Source organism: Mobula hypostoma, chromosome 16 (assembly GCF_963921235.1).
Source record: "Mobula hypostoma chromosome 16, sMobHyp1.1, whole genome shotgun sequence".
NCBI lineage: Eukaryota > Metazoa > Chordata > Chondrichthyes > Myliobatiformes > Myliobatidae > Mobula > Mobula hypostoma.
The window spans coordinates 52,530,509-52,551,783 of NC_086112.1; positions in this window are offsets into that span (position 1 = coordinate 52,530,509).

Consider the following 21,275-nt stretch of genomic DNA (forward strand, 5'->3'; position numbering starts at 1 on the left):
GCTTTTCTATTGCTGGAGAAATGGTCCAGCATTCACTTCCATAAGTCAGGATAGAATAAATGTAGCACTGCAGTATTCTGTTTTTAGTGTACGTGCTCATCTTTCTGTCTGTTAATACGGTCTTCATTTTTTGGAAAGCTTCTAATTAGGTACCATTACTAAATAAATATTAACTGTTGCAGAACCCCAATGATGAAGGTGATATATTACACTTACAATTGAAACATTGTAATAGATTCTATAAGGTATCCAATTCTTTATCATATTTGATTCCACAATGATAATTTTAATTTAACTCTTTAGAGGAAAAGAGATTGGAGTGGATTTACCATAATTTAACTAATGATAAAAGAGCGTTAAACTGCATGAAGTGTAAAACAAGTGACTAATCCAGCTGGATTATGTGAAATTAAAATACCTTCCATATCTCATGAAAGGTCTCTGTGACCAGCAGTTGTAAAATCTTAGTTTATCAAGGACAAGATTATTCAAGGGAAGGAATTTTTATTTTATTTATCTTATGAACTTAATCTCTAAATAATAAATTTTATGATATTATCTTGGACAGCTTTTTTGGTGTTTTCGCTCTTCCTTCCTTCCTCCCTCCTTCACTTTCTTCCTTATTTGAAAAAAAAGAAAACTGCAGATAAAGAATGTCCTTAAGTACTGAGAAGTCATTGATAGCAGTAGAACAAAACAGTAGATATAGAAAAGATTTTCAACATTAGCTATATGTATTTAACTGATAAAAGAAATATCTTCTGATTTTGAAATCATATGGCATTTCACTATCCATGTTTATATCGAGTTTTGAGATATACTATTTAGTAGCAGTTTGGTGAAATATTGTAAGTCATGCAACAAATTTCATGTCCTCTTTATGCCTCAAAAGCCTTTTCTTAAAACAAAATAGAGTACCACAGCAATTAAAATTCTTCCTTTCCTTGTTTACTACTGATTAATTTCACCATGAAGCCTCTGAACTGATAGCAAGGCAATATTTTATACTTGAACCAATCTTAAAGCATAAGCAAAAATGAGGAAGAGTAGATCAAATAAAGATAATTTTTACAAGACACAATTTAGCCCCTTGTCTAGCAATTATCATCTTCATTTTGCTGATTTGGAGTGAGCGAAGATAGCGAATGTCAGCAGGGAATATAATTACATGTACCACTTCGTTCAATGCTATTTCTGGTTATATGCCTGCATCTTTTGGATTGTTGGGCAATAATTTACTTAAAGTATTAATTTCTGGAGATCATCAGTGTGGCACATGTTAAGTGTCCATCATTAATTGTCCTGAAGAACTTGTGATGTGCCAACTCCTTCAATGAAGGAACTCCCATAATGTTGTTTGGATCTAAATCCAATGACAATAAACAGCAACATTTTTCAGAATCGGGGGAGTATGTCACCTCAGTAGGAACCTTTAGGTGGTGGCTTTCCAATGTATTTTCTCCCTTTGCGCTTTACACTACAAAGATTGTGGGTTGGAAAGGTGCTACCAGCTGAGTCTGAGCAAGTAACTGCAGTTCATCCTTCACGTTGTACAGACTTTGGCCACTGTGTATGGAATGCACAGGGTTGTAGATCCCAATCAGAAAAGTCGTTTTTCCCTGGATAGTGGCAAGGTTTTGCGAGTGGTTGGAGCTGAATTCATCCAAGCATCACACTTCCGGTGAGTGCATTTTAAGTGGTGGAAAGGTTTTTAGATGTCAGGAGTTGATCAGGACCGAACAACATCTGTACATTCTATTGCTACCTTGTCTTAGATCAGTTAACTCCATGCAGAGTAAAGATCTAATGCTGATTTTTTTCTGGTATCTTTGGCTCATTTATTTGACATCACAATAGACTAATGCACTGGGGAATAGCAAAGATACTTTTAAAATATATTCATTTCAGCAGATGATATTGAGCATTTTTTTTTAACTTACCTTCCATGTATTTCACAATCTACCCCTGAGCTAGGGCTTTACTCTTTGGAGAGAAGGAGGATGAGAGGAGAAATGATAGAGGTGTACAAAATAATAAGAGGAACAGATAGAGTGGATAGCCAGTGCCTCTTCCCCAGGGCACCACTGCTCAATACAAGAGGACATGGCTTTAAGGTAAGGGGTGGGAAGTTCAAGGGGGATATTAGAGGAAGGTTTTTTACTCAGAGTGTGGTTGGTGCGTGGAATGCACTGCCTGAGTCAGTGGTGGAGGCAGATACACTAGTGAAGTTTAAGAGACTACTAGACAGGTATATGGAGGAATCTAAGGTGGGGGCTTATATGGGAGACAGGGTTTGAGGGTCGGCACAACATTGTGGGCCGAAGGGCCTGTACTGTGCTGTACTATTCTATGTTCTATGTTCTATGTTCAAAAAGGCTTTCAAGAGACTTGAAATTAGTGGCTGCAAAACAATCCCGTTAACGGCTTTAAGGTTTATGGTCAGGGTTTTCTCTAGTTGAAGACTTGATATAGATACTTCAATATTTCATCTGATGTATCTGTATGAATGGGAAAATTGGCAGCTCTTCCAATTTAAAGTCCTAGTTTAAAAAAAATTGAGAGAAGAGGTTTAAGTCAATGTTTCAGATTAAGGCCCTGCAGTATTTGTTATTTCAAGTTTAAGAGTATTAAGATATTAACTTCTTAAATAGTTTAAAAATAGAAAACGTTTGGCAGCAAAGGTTTTCATCACACTCTCCACTCAGGACTTTGCCTGGATTTCTCACCAGAGAGATCCTCTCACAACAAATCTCACATGGTCAAATGCTGGCTGGCACTTTTTAACTCCACATATGCTGTTCTTTTAGCATTCTTTTTTAAAAATTCCATATTCCAACATCTGTAGTTTCTTCCATCTAAGTAGTGGAGGAGTTCAAGGTGGCAAAGTGTAGAGTTGTGTTAACGCTGAGGGGCTCCAATGACCAAGCAAGCAGTCACAAGATTGGGCTAAAAGTGGGCCACCAGCTCGACCATAGACCAGGTGGTGAGCTTCCTGTAACTGAGAGACATCATCAGTAACCCATGCCCGGGATGGCAAGGCCTAGGCTCTGCACTCTTCCAAAGTTGGGGCTGTGCAAGTGCAAGGGATAGGCGTGACCTGATCTGGGCAGAGGTACAGAACTACGAGGACAAAAGGTGGACATCGAAGGCAGTGGAGTTAGAGTCACAGGGCACCCAGATGAAATGGGAACTTCCCAAGCACAAGATCACTTGGGCAGAACTTTGGAGACTGGAGCCCTTCCACACTTCTTTCCTTCTACGGTCTGTGTATGACACTCTCCCTACACCATCACAGCTGCAACATGGGGGCCAAGAGAAGACATCAGCTGCAAGCTTTGTGCTCAGCAGGATTCAGGATGCAAAACAGCTTTAACACAAGGACAGTATAGATGGTGTCACAATAAGGTCCTGCTGTCCCTTGCTGACACACTGGAGCGGGAGAGGTGTAAAAAAGAGACCAGCTGGCAGAGAGACAAACAGAGCAGTCATTTTCATCAGGGAGAGGGCCACTCCAATCATATCAAGGAGACCTAAATCCATGCTGCTGCAAACTGCCAAATGATGGGAGATGAGGGTTGATGTGGGGAGGAAGCTGCAGTTCCCGGTGGTAGTGTAAACCACACTTTGACCAAACATTAAACATGTGGTCCATCGAAGGCAAGAAAATCATCCTGGTGGAGCTCACAATACCATGCAGGAAGAATGCAAGGAAGCTCATGAGAAGAAGGCCCTGAAGTACCAGTCCTTAGTCCGGGAGTGCAGAGACAAAGGATGGCAGATGTGGCTGTTCCCCAGTGGAGATCGGCTGTGGAGGGTTCCCAGCAAGGTTGGCATGGAGGTTGTTGTCTGTGTTGGGCCTTGATGAAAAGAGCAAGAACCAAGCAGCTCGCAGGATGAGGGAGGAAGCAGAGAGAGCCTCTTACAGGATATGGAGCAGGCGAGAGGAGTTGAGCTGGACGTCAGGAGCAGACGGGCAGTGGCCTGGCCACCACTGCTGACCCGCCAGCTGGAGAGTGTAGTAGTTAAGGGTTGAAACGCTCTATGAGGGTTGATGACATCTGCTCCTGGTCAAAGGCTACAGTTATCTCATCACGTAACTGAAGAGGGCACTCCGGTGTATGATGCAAGCATATCAATGTTTCAGATTAAGGCCCTGCAGTATTTGTTATTTAAAGTTAAAAGTATTAAGATATTTAACTTAAATAGTTTAAAAAGAGAAAATAGACTCAGTCCTACCAAAGGGTCTCGGCCTGAAATGTCGACTGTACTTCTTTCCCTAGATGCTACCCGGCCTGCTGAGTTCCTCCAGCATTTTGTGTGTGTTGATTTGTTCTTGTATGTTTTCTATTACCCAGGAACTAGAAAAGCCAAATCGGAAAAACTTATCATCAGACCAGCAGAACTAGGGGCAAGTATGGGTCATTCAAACGTTCTCTGCTCTTTATCAAGCTCAAGCCTGATCCTTCACCTCATTTTCCTGGACTCTTGATTAACTCAATTTCCACATCACCAGGTTTAGGAATGGTTCATATCTTACACACATCAGGCTTCTGAGCTGCCATGGACAACTTAATTTACCACAGCTTTGAAGTGACTCTATGCCCTACAGCCTCATTTGCAAGAATGCTTTAAAAAGCACAGTTTGCCTTCTTTTACACATTGGTTGTGCGTCAGTCTTTGTCTGTTTATGTATAGTTTGTCATAAAATTCTATTGTATTTATTTTTCTCGCAAGATAGTATATTGTTAACATATGTATATCCACTCTGCTTTGATAATAAATTTACTTTGAAATTTGAACTGTGACTGGGACTCTGGATTAGAATATTCTAAACATTCAACACCCTCTGAGTGAATACATTTCTCCTTATTTCAGTTCTAAATGGGTCACTTCTATTGTCACAGGTAAACAGCTGTTATTTGTCCTTTAGATGGATCATCTTATTGTCAGCATCCCTGTGAGTGGCTGCCAAAATACCTGGTAATGTATCCTTGGAAGCTTTACTCATAGTTTTAAGACAATAAGACAAATTAAACCACTCAGTTTCTCCAGTCTGCTCTGCCATTCTATCATGGTTGATTTATTATTCCCCTCAACCTCTCCTGCCTTCTCCTCATAACCTTTGACATCCTGACTAATCAAGAGCCTATCAAGCCCCACTTTAAATATACCCAATGACTTCAACTCCACAGTCTTCTGTGGCAATAAATTCCATAGATTCCCACCCTCTGGATAAAGAAATGTCTTCTTATCTCTGTTCTAAAGGGACGTCCCTGTATTCTGAGGTGTGCCCTCTCATCATTTGTACTCAATTTCTTTATTAAAACAGAAGTCTAAATACCTAACTGTTTGAACAAGTTTCTTTATACACTTCCAATTCTTGCAATTCCAAATTCATCATCATGGTCAACAGGAATGGATAATGAAACATCTGATTCTTCAATGTTCTGCAACTTGATTTCCTCATCAGGAGACCACAGTTAGTGTGGATTGAAAATAACATCTGCTCCTCACTGCCAGTCAACACAGGCACACTTCAAGGATGTGTTCCTAGCCCAATATTCTACTCTCTCTATATTCATGGCTGTGCAGCCAGCACAGCTGAAATGTCATCGATAAACTCGCCAATGACACAGCTGATGTTGGCAGAATTTCAGATGGTGACGAGGAGGCGTACAAGAGTGAGATAAATCAGCTGGTTGAGAGGTGTTATGACAACAACCTTGAAGTCAATATCAGGAAGGCCAAGGAATTGATTGTGGACTTCAGGAAGGGAGGTTGGGAGAAAACACATCAGTCTTCATCAAGGGATCAGCAGTGAAAAGGGTAAGCAGTTTCAGGATCTGAGGTGCCAACATCTCTGAAGATCTATCATGGACTCAATATATTGATGCAATTATGAAGAAGGCCCACCAGCAGCTATATGTCATTAGGAGTTTGAAGAGATTTGATATGTCACCTGGCAAATTTCTCAGCTGTAACATGGACAATATTCTGACTGACTGTATCACCATCTAGTATAGCGGTATGGATGCAGCAATGCACAAGATTAGAAAAAGCTGTAGAGGTTTGTAAACTCAGGCACCCCCATTATGGACACAAGCCTTATTGCCATCAATGATATCATCAATAGGCAAAGCTTCGACAAGGCAGCATACATCATTAAGGATCCTCATCATCCAGGACTTGCGTTCTGCTCATATGCTACCATCAGGGAGGAGATACAGGAGTGTGAAGACACACTCTCAAGGTTTTAGGCACAGCTTCTTCCTCTCCACCATCAGAATTCTGAACAGTCCATGAATCCATGAACACTTCTACACTTTTAGTTCTCTTTTTGCATGACCTTGTTATATTTCGTATTGTAACTTATGGTAATATATTTATGTACTGCACTATACCACTGCTGCAAAACAACAAATTTCACGACTTACGTCAGTGATAATAAACCTGATTCTGATTCTGAATCTGATTCTAAAATTGGTACAGTGGTCAGAGATGTGTTGGTGTGCAGTTTGTACTTCAGAGCAAACTATCAACAAGTATCTATCAGGATAATATGATTTTAAAGTTCTACCTTGGCCAGAGCTGAAACAATATAAAGGAAAGGCAATACCCATAATGTCTACTGTAATAGTTTGTATTTGGCACACATTTTAAATTGAACAATATAGTTGAAAAATCAGCAGAGTTGTGCATAAAATTACAGTACATTTGAATACTTTCTCAGCCCCATCCTCTATTCTCTTTTCACCCATGACTGCTCTACCATTCACTCCAGCAATGCCATTGTCAAATTTGCTGATGATACCACCCTAATAGGCATCATATCAGACTGTGATGAGACAGCCTATACAGAGGAGGTACAGCATTTGACAGAATGGTGTTGTCATAATAACCTGGACTTGAACATCACAAAAACCAAGGAGCTGATAGTAGACTTCAGGAAATCAAAGCGCGTCGAGCACTCTGCTCCGCACATATACGGGAAAGAGGTGGAGAGAGTAGAGAGTTTCAAGTTCCTCGGCATCCACATCTCAGCTGACCTCACCTGGACTGCCCATATCTCTTATCAGGTGGGAAAGGCCCAACAGAGGCTCTACTTCCTAAGGAAGCTAAAGCACACTCTCCTCCCTCATCACCTGCTGAGCAACTTCTGTCGGACAACTATAGAGAGCCTCCTGACGTATTGCTGTGCAGTGTGGTTTGCCAGCTGCACAGAACAGAACAAGAAGGACTTGCAGCGGGTGGTGAGGGTAGCAGAGCGGGTTATTGGCACAACATTACCCTCCCTCAGAGACATTTATACTGGCAGACTTCAAAAGAAGGCTACTTGTATTTCAAAGGATCCCACTCATCCTGGACGTCACCTGTTTTCCCCTCTACCTTCTGGGAAGAGATACAGAGCATTAAGGACGAAAACAAAGAGACTCCTTAACAGCTTCTACCCACAAGCAGTGAAATGTATAACACCCCCTTCCCTTCTCCTGCCCCCCTCCTAAGACGGCGGCAGCTAAATGCATCACACTTCCAGGAATGGCAGGTGTACAATAGTCCTACCCCCCATTCATATATTATTAATTTTGGACGCACTCCTGAGGTTTAGAGTTTATTTTATGTATATATTCTTTGTCGTGCTGCAAAACGTTGAGCTGCTAAACTGTGTTTCATTGCTCCACAACAATGACAATAAAGATATTCTTCTTCTTCTTTCCATTATATCACATGTAAATGTTCAATAAACGTATTATGTTCTTGTTCTTTTTTATCCCACTGGTGCTTATTAAAACTCCATTACAGATAGTGCAAGACCAATTCCGAAACCACTCCCTTGCCTTTGTCAAGGAACACAATGACCTGCCAGAAACTGAGAAGCTAAATTTCAAATAAGAAGAGAACATTTACAAACAGAATTTGTAATCGTTCATCATAATCCTTTTTTTTTAAAGAGTAGATCCTTCCACAATCCTGAAAACTGCTGCTGTTTACTTTTATTCAGTTTATTTAAGCAACTGGATGCCATGCAGTGCCAATTGGGACAATGGAAAATTAGTTATTGTGCATCTTCGCATAAAGAAAAATTGTTTGATATAAGGTAGGAAGTAAATGTGTATGAGAAGCTTCCCTCAGATTACTTATATTGAAATTAGTTGCACTGTATTTTTTTGAGACTTTTAGCCATAATATGGACATTGCTCCCAAGCATATGAAATCTGTTGTGAGTCAGTCTCCTTAGAGGGAGCACAATGCAGAGACCTTTGTGGGAAGTGTGATGTAAACTGCATCCTTTTTCCAGAAGTTTGAAAGACATTCTTTTCCTATTTTTAAAGTAGCCAACAGGCTCAAAGACTTTTAAAGTTGGCATGACAATATTCAGCACCGTAGAACAGTGATCAGCACAAGATTGTTGCAACATAGCAGGATTGAGGAGATACAGGAGAGTGTGCCAGAGGAAAGTCCATTCATCCTCAGTAAAGTGAGTTCCATGTTGGATAAGGTTGACTTCTATTTAACTAAATGTGGTTATAAATACAGTGGATTTGGGTTAATTGGGACACATCTGGACCAGTATGATTTGGCCCAATTAAACAGCTGCCTCAGTTATCTGAAGTTTAATGGAAATAGTTAAAAAGGTATAAGAAAGTCAAACTGCCATTTAACTGAGTAACAAATATTGCATTTAAATGAAATACAGAACAAATCAGTACACTACCAATGTTACTACAGTACTGTAAAACTTTATATTAGTTCGTAATGGTTATGGAAAGAAAAATTCATTGAGCGTACGCTGGCATAGTATTCAGTTGGTAAGTTATCCATCCTCAGCACCTTAAAGCATCGAGATTTAACAGTTTCCCCAATAACCAACAATTTCTTTGTATCAGTACCTGACATATTTAAACAACAACAGTTACGTAATCCATTGCTTTCTTTGAACCTGATTGTGTTGCATGTTTGTACCAAATGGAACGGTTTGGCATGGTATGATAAAAAGGAGTCCTGTTTCATTGGTTTTGTAGATACCATCTGTACAACATTTTTGAAGCAATTCAAGGAGTTTTGTCGATTTCCATGTTTCTGCGCCTAGAGGATCAGCACGACCTTTCTCACTGTGTGCTTTCTTCAGTTTAATATGGTTCCTACCTTTCCATCAAGTCAACCAACCATCTTTTGCTTTAAGATCTTTGTAATTCAGCTTCTTAGCTAGCTCCTTTGGCTTGTTTTTTTTTACATTGTTAGGTTTCCTGGTTTCCTGACGATTACAAATGATGTTCCTACAGTATGGTTACGAGGTGAAGGAAGTCAATCAGGCCCTTAAAAGGGCCAACGGAAAAACCAAGGAATCTAACAACAAGAAGAAACCTGTCACTACCACCTGTCTTCCCTATATTTCCACGGTTTCTGGAAGGATCACAAGGATCCTGAGGAAATACCGGATTGATACCATTCACAAACTCATAAGGAAGCTCAAGTCAAAGCATATGTTGGTCAAAGATGACCTGGGACTCAGGATGGCTGGATTTTACAGGATTCCCTGTGAATGTTGAGCAGCATATATCAGCCAGATGGGGAGCATGGTGGAAAGCCGCATCAAGGAGCATGGGATGTGTATCCACTTGGGTTCTCCCGAGAAATCGGTGGTAGCAGAACACTGCATTTGCAATGTCCATAGGATTGACTTCGATGGTATAAAGCTACTGTGCCATGCCAAACACTTTTGGGACTGCCTAGTAAATGAAGCCATTGAAATAAAAGTAGAGGAAAAGAATTTTAACCAAGATGAAAGTCTCACTCTAATTAAGCACTGGAATTTCACTGTAAGCAAAGTGAGAGAGTGAAAACCTGATTGGATGAAGACTAACCAATCAGGAGGGACAGACTATGGGGGTATAAATACCACTGGACTACACATGCCTAGGCATCATCCCTGATGAAGATGGCAGAAGTTGTCATCGAAATGTCAGTTATAATCAACACCTGTACCTGGCTGGAGTCCTGAGAAGAGTATATTCATCATATATGCTGGGAAAGCCCTAGATCCTTTTTTTATTACTGGTATTATAGTTTGAAATTATTGACTTTGTAAAACATAATAGACTTCTATGTATCCTTCACTTCCAGTTCCATTTTACTACTATGCAATTTTCTTATACAGACCTAAGAACAATGCTGGTAGCCAGCTTTTATTTTTTTTTAATCCATTGAGGTGAATTTATCTCAAGTTTTTCATGCTGAATTAAATCACTCAACAAATCATCACAACAAGCATCTTTAAAAACAAACTCTATTTCAAAACTATATGGAATAGAAAAGATACTAAAACTTTGCCAGTGCAAATACTTATGGAAATAGGTCACATCGACTCTGACTCAGTTCATCTGTTAATGAAACACTTGGCTGCAGTCATCGATGCCTTTGTTAGCTCTAAATCAGTGATTATTCCATAACACTCATACCAACCTTCCTGTTCCCATCCTTTAATTTATCTTAATCCATATTTCTAAATCCTCACTTGGTCTCACTTCTTCATATTTTTGTTATAACTTTGATTCAATCATACTATTTTTGGTGGATGTATTTTCATCTGAGAAGGTCTTAATCTCAGGAATTTCCATGGTAAACCTTTCTACAACTCATTCTTACTTTGAGAGGCATATTGTTAAAGTATTTTGCAACTTACATTGAAATGAACTTAAGTTGTTTGGTGGAAAATTATATTTGATTAACCATTTGTGAAGTAGGATATTTCAGTGCAGTTTATAAATGCATATCATAAAAACAGAAAATGCAAGACAATCTGCATCAACATTTCTGATCAATGACCTTTCATAAGAAGTGGAAAAAGTTGGAAATGAAACATATTAGGCTGCAGAGAAAGTGAGGAGGGAAAGAATGACAGTGAAGGGAGGGGCAACATTTCCTCGCCTCAAACCACCCTCCTCTCTGTAAGTTACAATATATTTCAAATCAAAGTTTTCCTAATTATGACAAAGGGTCATTGACTCCAATCATGAACGTGTTTTATCCTCTCCACAGAGGCTGCCTGACCTATTGTGAATGTTTAGCAATTTTTATTTTGTTTCAACTTTCTATCATCTGATGTTTTTTTTCTCCCCTCTTGAAAATGTGTGTTGGTAATGGCTGATGGTGGATTACTTTCAGCAAAGCAAAGGAGACTTCTAGCCTGAAAAAAAATTGGGCCAGATCTGTCAGCGGAAATATCAGGACCAATTGGACGTCCCTCAAGAGGAGATGAATTGGGAAAGAAAAAGAGCAGGCAAGTCCACATAAATTAGTTAAGGGAAAATCTTGTTCATAAAGCTTTATTGTACATTTCTGATGATGTAATAAAGCATGTAGATGAACATTGATATGTACATCTGTGCTCTCAAAAGACTTTTGAAGTATCATGTATAATACTTAGTAGCAAAATTAAAGCTGATGGGATAAAAGGGACATTGGCAGTAAAATACAAAATTAAATTTGGAATGGAAAACAGAGGTTTGTGGTGAATTGGATGGAAGGTGCTATACAGTTGGGTTCCCTAGACTTCACTGCGAGGACAACTGCTGTGTTTCATAGACATTAATGACTTTAACATGGGAGCCTAGGGCATAACTTTAAAATATGCAGATGAATCAAATCTCAAAAGCACAATAAATGGTAAGGAAGGTAGTAATAGACTTCAAATAGACATAGACATTCCAGTGGAACAGGCAGACATATGAGAGATGAAATTTAATCTAGAAAATTGTAAGATGATACGGAAAGGTTGTATAAATGAGAAGGGACAAAAACAAGACCACTGATGCAATTTATAGGGTCACAGGCTGACATATTGGTATTTGTACACAAATCTTTCAAGGTGGCTGGAGAGCCTAGTATGACAATTAATACAATATACTGCAGCATTCTTTTTAAAAAGGTCATCATTTACAAAATGGAGAAAATTAAGCTGAATCTTAACTTTGCTTCCAGATGTTGTATTGTGTCTATTTTAGGCAATATAAGAAGGAAGGGAAGAGTTTTGTGAGCTTGCAAAAGGGACTTGCAAGAATAACTTTCAATAAAGTAGAGAAGCTGGGTTAGGGTTAGGGTTAGGGTTAGGGTCTACATACAGCATAGCATGCTAAATTAAGATTTGAACACAAGAGATTCTGCAGATGCTGGAAATCCAGAGCAACACACACAAAATGCTGAAGGAACTCGACAGGTCAGGAAGCATCTAAAGAGAGCAATAAACATTTGACATTTTGGGCTGAGACCCTTCACATGTTGGGCACGTGGTCAAGTGGTTAAGGCATTTGCCTAGTGATCTGAAGGTCGCTAGTTCAAGCCTCAGCTGTGGCAGCATGTTTGTGTCCTTGAGCAAGGCACTTAACCACACATTGCTCTAGTGTCTGTGTGAGGAGTGGCGCCCCACACAGACTTCCACTCTGCGCCTTGTAAGGCATGAAAATGCCCGACGCAGGCCTCTCATGGTGTGAGTCAACGTTCCCCCACCCCCTTCATCTGGACTTGAAAGGAAGGAGGAAGAAGCCAGAATAAGAAGTTGGAGGGAGGGGAAGAGGTCAAGCTGGCAGGTGATAGGTGAAACTGGGTGAGGGGGAAGGTGGATGGTTGGGGGAGGGAGAATGAGGTAAGAAGCTGGAAGAGCTAAAAAAGAAATCTGAAAGGAGAGGACAGTGGACCATGGAGACAGGGAAGAAGGAGGGGCACCTGAGGGAGTTGATGGACAGGTGTGGAGAAGAGAAGGGATAAGAAAGCAGTCCAAAATGGGAAATGAAAAAGAGAGAAGTGGAGGGAGAAGCTAGATAAATCAATGTTCATGCTAACATTGAAAGCTAAAATTTGACTGAAGTGCTTACAGTCATGAATAGTTAGATAAAGAGGACAATAATCCAGAGGCCATATGATCAATAAGAGAACATGCATATTTAATTGCAATTGTATAATTGCTGACCTGATAGGAATTATATCATGTAACAAGTAATTAAGATCTTGTATGCACTGACCAATAGAAGTGAGAAAACAGATTCAATAATGGGGAGCATTATTAATAATCGTTTTAGATACTGTAACAATACAGTATTTCCTATATATTTCAGTTTTCTGTTTGTTTTTCCTTATACTGTGAGAATTAGTTTAAATATTGGATACAAAGATACAAAGCATAAAAATTTCTACTTGCTGTAATTGTAGACTCATTTGCGAGTTAGAAGTTGTGGATTCAAGCCATAACACCAACTCATTGACTAATCCAATACTTCAGTCCAGTACCGACTGCTTGTTGGATTGTTGGAAGAGCTGTTTCTTGGATAAGACATTATACTAAGGTTTCATACACATTATCAATTTAATATAAAAGCACTACCACTGAAGAATAGGTAATTTTTGCCGTATGACCCGTCAACGTTTCTTTCTTAACTACTAGCTTCAAAAAAGATTCATGCATCTCTATTGCCTATTGTGCCTGCTTTGTATAAATAGTTTTTTTGTGTTAATCGACTATACGACAGTCAACATAGTCCAACAGTTCATTGTTAAGACCTTTAAGACATTCATAGGTTGTAAGAGGTGCAAAGGCCTTTTTTATTAATTCTTTTCTAAACATTTCTGTAAAATATCTGTAAAAGTAACTGTTCTGATGACTTTAAAAATCACAATGAAATTACATTGAGTGGCTACACCATGCTTAAATATAAATAATTCTATTATTTCTGTTTTGGATCTAATCACAAATCAAGCTGTTATTCTTCAGAATCTGTACAGTCAAGCTCTGTAAGAAACATTTAAAGCCATGAACAGATGATTTATTCATAATCACAAAAAAGTCTGTATCTATACATAGAATCTGCGTAAGTTACTATAACAGAGGTATTGAAAAGTATAGTCAAAGGCGTTCTCCAAAGGCATGGTTAAATTACATGTATCAGAGAAGACTGCCACTTTATGAGGGTCTGGATTCAGAGACGTTCTTCACTTCCAGCTATTTCCTTTTGCAAACACCATTACCAGTAGATTTTTCCACTTCTGTCATATAGGGATATGAATGAGGATTTTAAGAAACATTTTAAAGGGCCCCATTTGCTGTAAAACTTTGATGCAGTTATATTGTATTTGTAATTCAGCCATAAATGTATTCCATCTGGTGCTTTCTGAGGAAAAATTGCATTCCGAAAGATGCATTTCAGAGAGAAAAGAGAAACTCAAAAAGACGTGAAATCAAACAAAGAAAATGCCTCCAGAAATGTGAGAAGACAGCAGCTTCAATAGCAACATAAAACGAAAATTAATGTTTCAGGTGAAGATCTGCTTTGGAGAGAGGAGCTGAAAAACATTGTTAGGCATGGACAAGCTCGAGTGGAGAGAGGACAAGAGATTAAAAACACAGATTCAGGAATGCTGACTCCTGTCATGGAAAAGGAGTTGGTGTTTCTTTTGGAACAGTCAGAAAGTGGTGAAAATTAGGGTTGGAGTGGGTGTTGCAAGATTGATATACAATCTATCCCAAAGACATTCCAAAACAAGGATTAAAGTAATAAAAGAGCTCAAAACTAACTGGCTTAATAGAGGCAGGGTTAATTCTTCTTTTTTCATACCAAAGAACTCATGTGCCCATAAAGTTCAAAGTTCAAAGTAAACTTATTATTAAAGTACATATATGTCACCATATAATACACTGAGGTTTATTTTCTTGTGGGCATTCACAGTACTTACAAAGAACACAATAGAATTAATGTAGAACTATATATAAACAAAGGTGAACAAAGCAGTGTACAAAAGATGCCAAATTGTACAAATACAAGAAGAAAAATAAAATAATAATATGTAAGTAATAAAAATAATATTGAGAATATGAGTTATAGAGTCCTTGAAATTGAATCTCTGAGTCTATAACATGTGGAACTTGTGCTGGGGTGAGTGAAGTCATCCACACTGATGGATGAGGGGTAATAACTGCTCCTGAACCTGGTGGTGTGAGGCCTAAGGCTCCTCTACCTCCTGCCCGAAATAGTAGTGAGAAGAGAATATGGCTTAGACGATGGGGTCATTGATGATGGATGCTGCTTTCCTTCAACAGGGCTCCTTGTAGATGTACTCAACGGTGGGGAAGACTTTACCTGTGATGGTTTGTGCTTTACCTGTGATGGTTTGTGCTGTATCCACAACTTGTTATAGGGCATTGGTGTTTCCATACCATGCCATGATACCACCAGTCAGTATACTCTCTACTGTGCAACTATAGAAGTTTTACAAAGTTTTAGATGATGTTCTGAATCTTTGCAGACTTCTAATAAAGTAGGGGTCCTGCTGTGCCTTCTTTGTAATGGCAGTTATGTGCTGGACCAGGACAGATCTTCTGAAATTGTAACACCAAGGATTTTAAAATTACTGACCTTCTCCACCTCTGATACCCTAATATGTATCCCTATACCCTATAATACTTATAATACCCTATAAGTAATATATGGCAAACAAAAATGCAGTGACATTTTTAAGATAATAATGGGCAGCCAGTGACAAAAGCTGTCCTCAAAATAAATCAGTCTCCCAAACCAGGAAAATAATTATCATGCAATAGGTGTCCAGATGTTTCATCTACTACAGCAATGAACTGCACTTTACTATGTTTTTAACAAACATTTTATGACTTAGCACTGCATGCTGGTTTAAATAACATCAGCTAAAGACCTCAGCACACCTGATTCCAAGGATGAAAGATCCATGTCTAGATGTCTCCCCAGACCTGAGATGAACCAGGTATCAAGTCAAGTCATCAAGTCAAACACGAGGAATTCTGCAGATGCTGGAAATTCAAGCAACACACGTCAAAGTTGCTGGTGAACGCAGCAGGCCAGGCAGCATCTCTAGGAAAAGGTACAGTCCTGACGAAGGATCTTGACCCGAAACGTCAACTGTACCTCTTCCTAGAGATGCTGCCTGGCCTGCTGCGTTCACCAGCAACTTTGATGTGTGTTGCTCAAGTCAAGTCACTTTTTATTGTCATTTTGACTATAACTGCTGGTACAATACGCAGTAAAAACGAGACAACGTTTTTTCAGGACCATGGTGCTATATGAACAATACAAAAACTACACTGAATGACGTAAAATAACACAAAACTACACTAGGCTACAGTCCTACCCAGGACTGCATAAAGTGCACAAAACAGTGCAGGCTTTACAATAAATAATAAACAAGACAATATTGTTACATACCCCGTGGGGTCTTGTGACTGTCTTATGACCATGATGTAATTGAGTGTCTTGTGAGCATGATGTAATGGTCTTGTGGAGGTCACATGATATAATTTTCCCACCAGTATGAGGTCACATGATGACCTGTTCTCAACAGGTTTATAACGGGAAACCCCTGTTGTTAGGCAGTTTTTTTTTTAGTTTGTCAGTTACTTCGTTATGCTGCGCACTTGTCTCGCGACGCAGTTTCATTTTAAAACCGAGTGTTACTTTCTATTTTAACGTGCAAAGATTGGCACTAGCAGTTTCGCCAATAGCTGCCAGTTTTTTGTGTTGCATCTATAACTTTTACTTTACAGTCCAGGATTGGAGAGTGAAGAAAGAAGTGAATAAAGTTGGAGTCGTTTGGCGGTTTTATAAAGGATCGACCTTATTAAGTCTTCGTTCAGAAATAGTGACATGCATCTGAGATAACTCCTGCAAGAGCAGGGAAGTTTGTGCAGTGTTCACTCGCCAGGAAAAGGTCAGTTCCTTTAAGCCGTTTCATTCCCTTCGTCGTGAACCCTTTGGAGAATCAGCAGTAACATCACGTCTTCGAAGAAATCCATTTCCAGAGAAGTCTCTCCTTATTGACTGTGTAAATCACTCGGACTTTCGAATTTACCACTTTAAGAACTGTGTTCGAATTTACCATTTTAAGAACTGTTCCAGAGTTGCCGTATAGCAGTTAACTTCCGGTTAAGTTATTCGTTTGAATATTTTTCTGCTATTGTTGAGCAGAGTTTAATAAATGTTTGTTCATAAAAGCTGACTGAATTATATATTCATTGTTGCTGATTACGTAACAATATGTACAGTAGAGGGTAGTAGGTTGGTGTCAGTCCAGGCTCTGGGTATTGAGGAGTTTGATGGCTTGTGGGAAGAAACTGTTACATAGTCTGGTCGTGAGAGCCTGAATACTTCGGTGCCTTTTGCCAGATGGCAGGAGGGAGAAGAGTTTGTATGAGGGGTGCGTGGGGTTCAACACAATGGTGTTTGCTTTACGGACGCAGCGTGTGGTGTAAATGTCTGTAAAGGCAGGAAGAGAGACCCTGATGTTCTTCTCAGCTGACCTCGCTATCCGCTGCAGGGTCTTGCGATCTGAGATGGTGCAATTTCCGAACCAGGCAGTGATGCAGCTGCTCAGGATGCTCTCAATACAACCTCTGTAGAATGTGGTGAGGATGGGGGGTGGGAGATGGACTTTTCTCAGCCTTCACAGAAAGTAGAGACACTGCTGGGCTTTCTTTGCTATGGAGCTGGTGTTGAGGGACCAGGTGAGACCTGCAACCATTGACCTTTGTCCATTTCTGTGACGTTTTAACCATATACAAGCCCTGATTCTTTTCTTCTTCCAAGCATCCTAGAGAGCCATGATAATGGGCAATTTGTAACAACTTGCTTATTCTCTTCAGAAGGCTTGTGATTCTGGGGACAATCTATAATAGTGTAACAAACTGGACCAAAAATAGAAGCTATTAAGGCTTAAGGTTGAAAGTTGTGGATAGTGTATCAGTAACAACCTGGGAGGAAGAGCTGTGGAGAGATCATGGCATTTTAGGCATTGCTTCTACCATTCCTTCCTCAGCTGTATGTTGTCATGTCCAAACCAGCAATGTTGTAGAATGAAATATGAAAACTGGCTGTAAATCTGCAGGTATGACATTGTTTCCCTTGCATTATTATCTAAATTATCAGCGGATTATCAGCACCCAATTGCCCACCATTGAGAACATCTACCATAAACGCTGCCTGGGCAGGGCGAAAAGAATTATCAGGGATGCATCTCACCCTGACCATGGACTTTTCACTCTCCTCCCATCCAGTAGGTGCTACAGGAGCCTCCACTCCCGCACCAGCAGGCACAGGAAGAGCTTCTTCCCTGAAGCTGTGACCCTGCTGAACCTCACATCACAGCGCTAAGCAGTATTGCACCCATATTGTACTGTCTCAGTACTTTTATATTTGTGTGCTGTAGCACTTTTTTTATTTGCAGTTATTATGTAAATAACACTATTCTTTGCATTTCTGGTCAGATGCTAAATGCATTTCAATGGCTTTGTATCTGTACTCGGCACAATGACAATAAAGTTGAATCTAATCTAATCTAAACAATCAGTAAGGCTAATTGAAAATTCAAGCCCTAGGCCTATTTAGAAAAATATATTCAATGAATATCATAGATTCACATATTGGTAAAGGTTTAGACAGCTAGACTGGAGATGACCAGATTATCAATTGCCAATCCGGTTTTAAATGATTGATTTAATGCACATATAATATTTTGTTTTTAACTCTCTTCCTAGGTATTACACACAAGAGAAATTACCCTAAACGATGCACACAAAATGCTGGAGGAACTCAGCAGGTCAGGTAGCATCTATGCAAATGAACTAACAGTCAATGTTTCAGGCTGAGACCCTTCTTCAAGACAGGAAAGAGTCTTGGCCCAATGCATTAACTGTTCGTTCATTTCCATGGATTCTGCCTGACCTGCTGAGTTCCCCCAGCATTTTGTGTATGTTGCTTTGGATTTCCAGCATCGACTGAATTTCCTGAGTTTAGAGAAATTGTCCTGCCATTTATTGGAAAGCTGCTGTAGTTTTTGTTCCCTCCACTTTTAAAATGTCCTATTTTTCTGGTCACACTGGCGTTGTTTGATGTAAAATAGTCCGTTTACTAATGAATCAGTTCTAACTGATTTACTATAACCAATCAATACCTGGATATCAAGGCAGAGCCAGAAAATAATTTTACTTCTGTTTCAATTTAAACTTGATGGTAATAAGTACTTATTGCTTTTGAAACTAAGTGGTTTATTTATAACCTGATTGGTTGGGAGGACAAATGGACCCACACACAGCCATGTTTACTTGGGAGCAATTTCTAAACTGGACAAGTCAGGACGGAGTGGGAAATGAGAAGTAAAAATCTCAATTGCTTTGAAATTTTAATGAAGTGAGGATGAGAACTGGGGTGGTTAAAAAGCCTGCCTTTAGGAGATGGATAGTATATATGTAAATATTTCTACTGCCTGATTGCTACGAGTCCCTCCGGCTTTACCAGGCCTTGGGGAAATTCTATGGAGCACTGCAAGGCCAAAAAAAAAGACCACACAGTACTCCAAATGCAAATCTGAGAACTTACTGAGCAATTGTACTTCATTTACTGTGTTCTGATTTGCTCCTGATGTTATCTGTGGCCCATAGCCTCCTGCCCCACTCCCATTCCCGAGTCCTCCAAGGATCCCACTATCATAAAAGATGGTGCTGTAGTTACACCAAGTAGCCTCAGAGCTTCAATAGATCTAAGTCTGATCCTCAAGTGGTCGGTAGGGTTTGTATTTCTCCCCAGGACATAGTTGTTCTCCCCATACCACCCATCCCCATCCCTATTGCCTGCGGAATTCCTACCTGGGTGGTTTGGTTTCCACCCACATGTTAAAAATGTGGATGATTAATAGCTTAATTGGTTATGGTGAATTGGCCCAAGTCTAGATGGATGTTGGAAGAATTGGGAAATCGGGGTTGAGGGTGTTGTTGGAAGGATTGATTGAAGGAGAAGAAAAAATTAGATCAGTGTGAATAGATATCTGTTGTTGGCACAGACATGCTGAGCCAAAGTGACTGTTTTCATGTTGTGTGTCTCTATTACCCTGCAAGTCACCTCTTTACTGTCCCTGTTTTCCATAAACCTCTTTTCCAATTCCTCTCGTTCTCCATCTGCTAAGCATGATCTCTAAGTTCTTCTCTTCTCCTATTGCAACTTGCTTCACGTTGATCATTCTACAGCCTGCCAACCTCTTGATCTGGTTGGCTGCAACAGGAAATGAGTGAAATGTAGTGAATCACATTCATCAGGACATAAGGGGACCAAGACCTTCATAGACTTAATGACGTCTCTGCTCTCCTCTCACCACCTTGCTGATACTGAGACTTTTGCTACCATTACAACATTCATTTTGTTATTACTAATATATTCGATAACTCTAAACTCTAAAATCATAGATTAGTTTACTTCTAATAATTACTATTAACAATGCATAATTTTTGCTATCTACCTATGAAATGCAGAAGTCATGAATTCAGTTGCCATCACTACTAATAGCTTAGGGATATTACCTATGAGAGGCATATTCTAGTGAATGCCCAATCTGCAGTCAGTCAACAATATCTACCTGAGCCTATCTGATGAAATAAGGAAAATAGTTAAGGCAAAATTCCAAATAGTCTGTCAGAAAATGTACAGCTAGATTATAAAAATCCTTTGTAGCCTCTATGATTAGAACCAGCTCTTCTGAGCAGCTAACAAGTCCCTTGGAAACCAAAATAAAAATATGTATCACTATCCAATAATATCATTGGGCTCTGACTGCCATTTTAGTCGGCCAGTGGAATAGGGGCATTAGCACAGGACTTTGAGGCAAATGGTTCTAAGTTCAAATCCAACTGGCCCCTTGCATGCTTTCCATCGTGCTGGGTTGAGTATCGAGTTAGCAACTCAACCTCATTGAAAAACAGTCAAATGCTACGGAAACACCTGATACACTACAAGGAGTGAAAAGGAACAACAGTTGACTGCTATTTTAACCATCTCATTGGGCTCTGACTGCCATTTTATCTCTATCTCTAGAATAGGGAAATATTCACTGCTATGCCAACCAAATCAAGCAGTACGAAAAAGATGTGGGATCAAAAGAGAAGAGTTGAGACTGTATCTTTTTCTCTCATAGAGCTAAGAGAAATACCTGAAATGAATAATTCTTCCCCCAGATGGGGCATTGGGCTCTTGCCCACTTTCTTTCAAAATACTGTGCTGATGTGCCTCCACAAGATTTTCATGAAAACCTTGTCTTCTTGCTGTCAACCATTTAGTTCCAGTGGAAAGCATCTTGCTTCCTTAATTCCTACTCCACCCTCTGGCTGCCTTTGTTGGGTGACAGACTGGTAACATAAGTTTTAACTTATCATTCATTCACATTCATAACTCATTTCAATTTTATATGAATTATGTCCCTCAGATTTATCCAGTTTT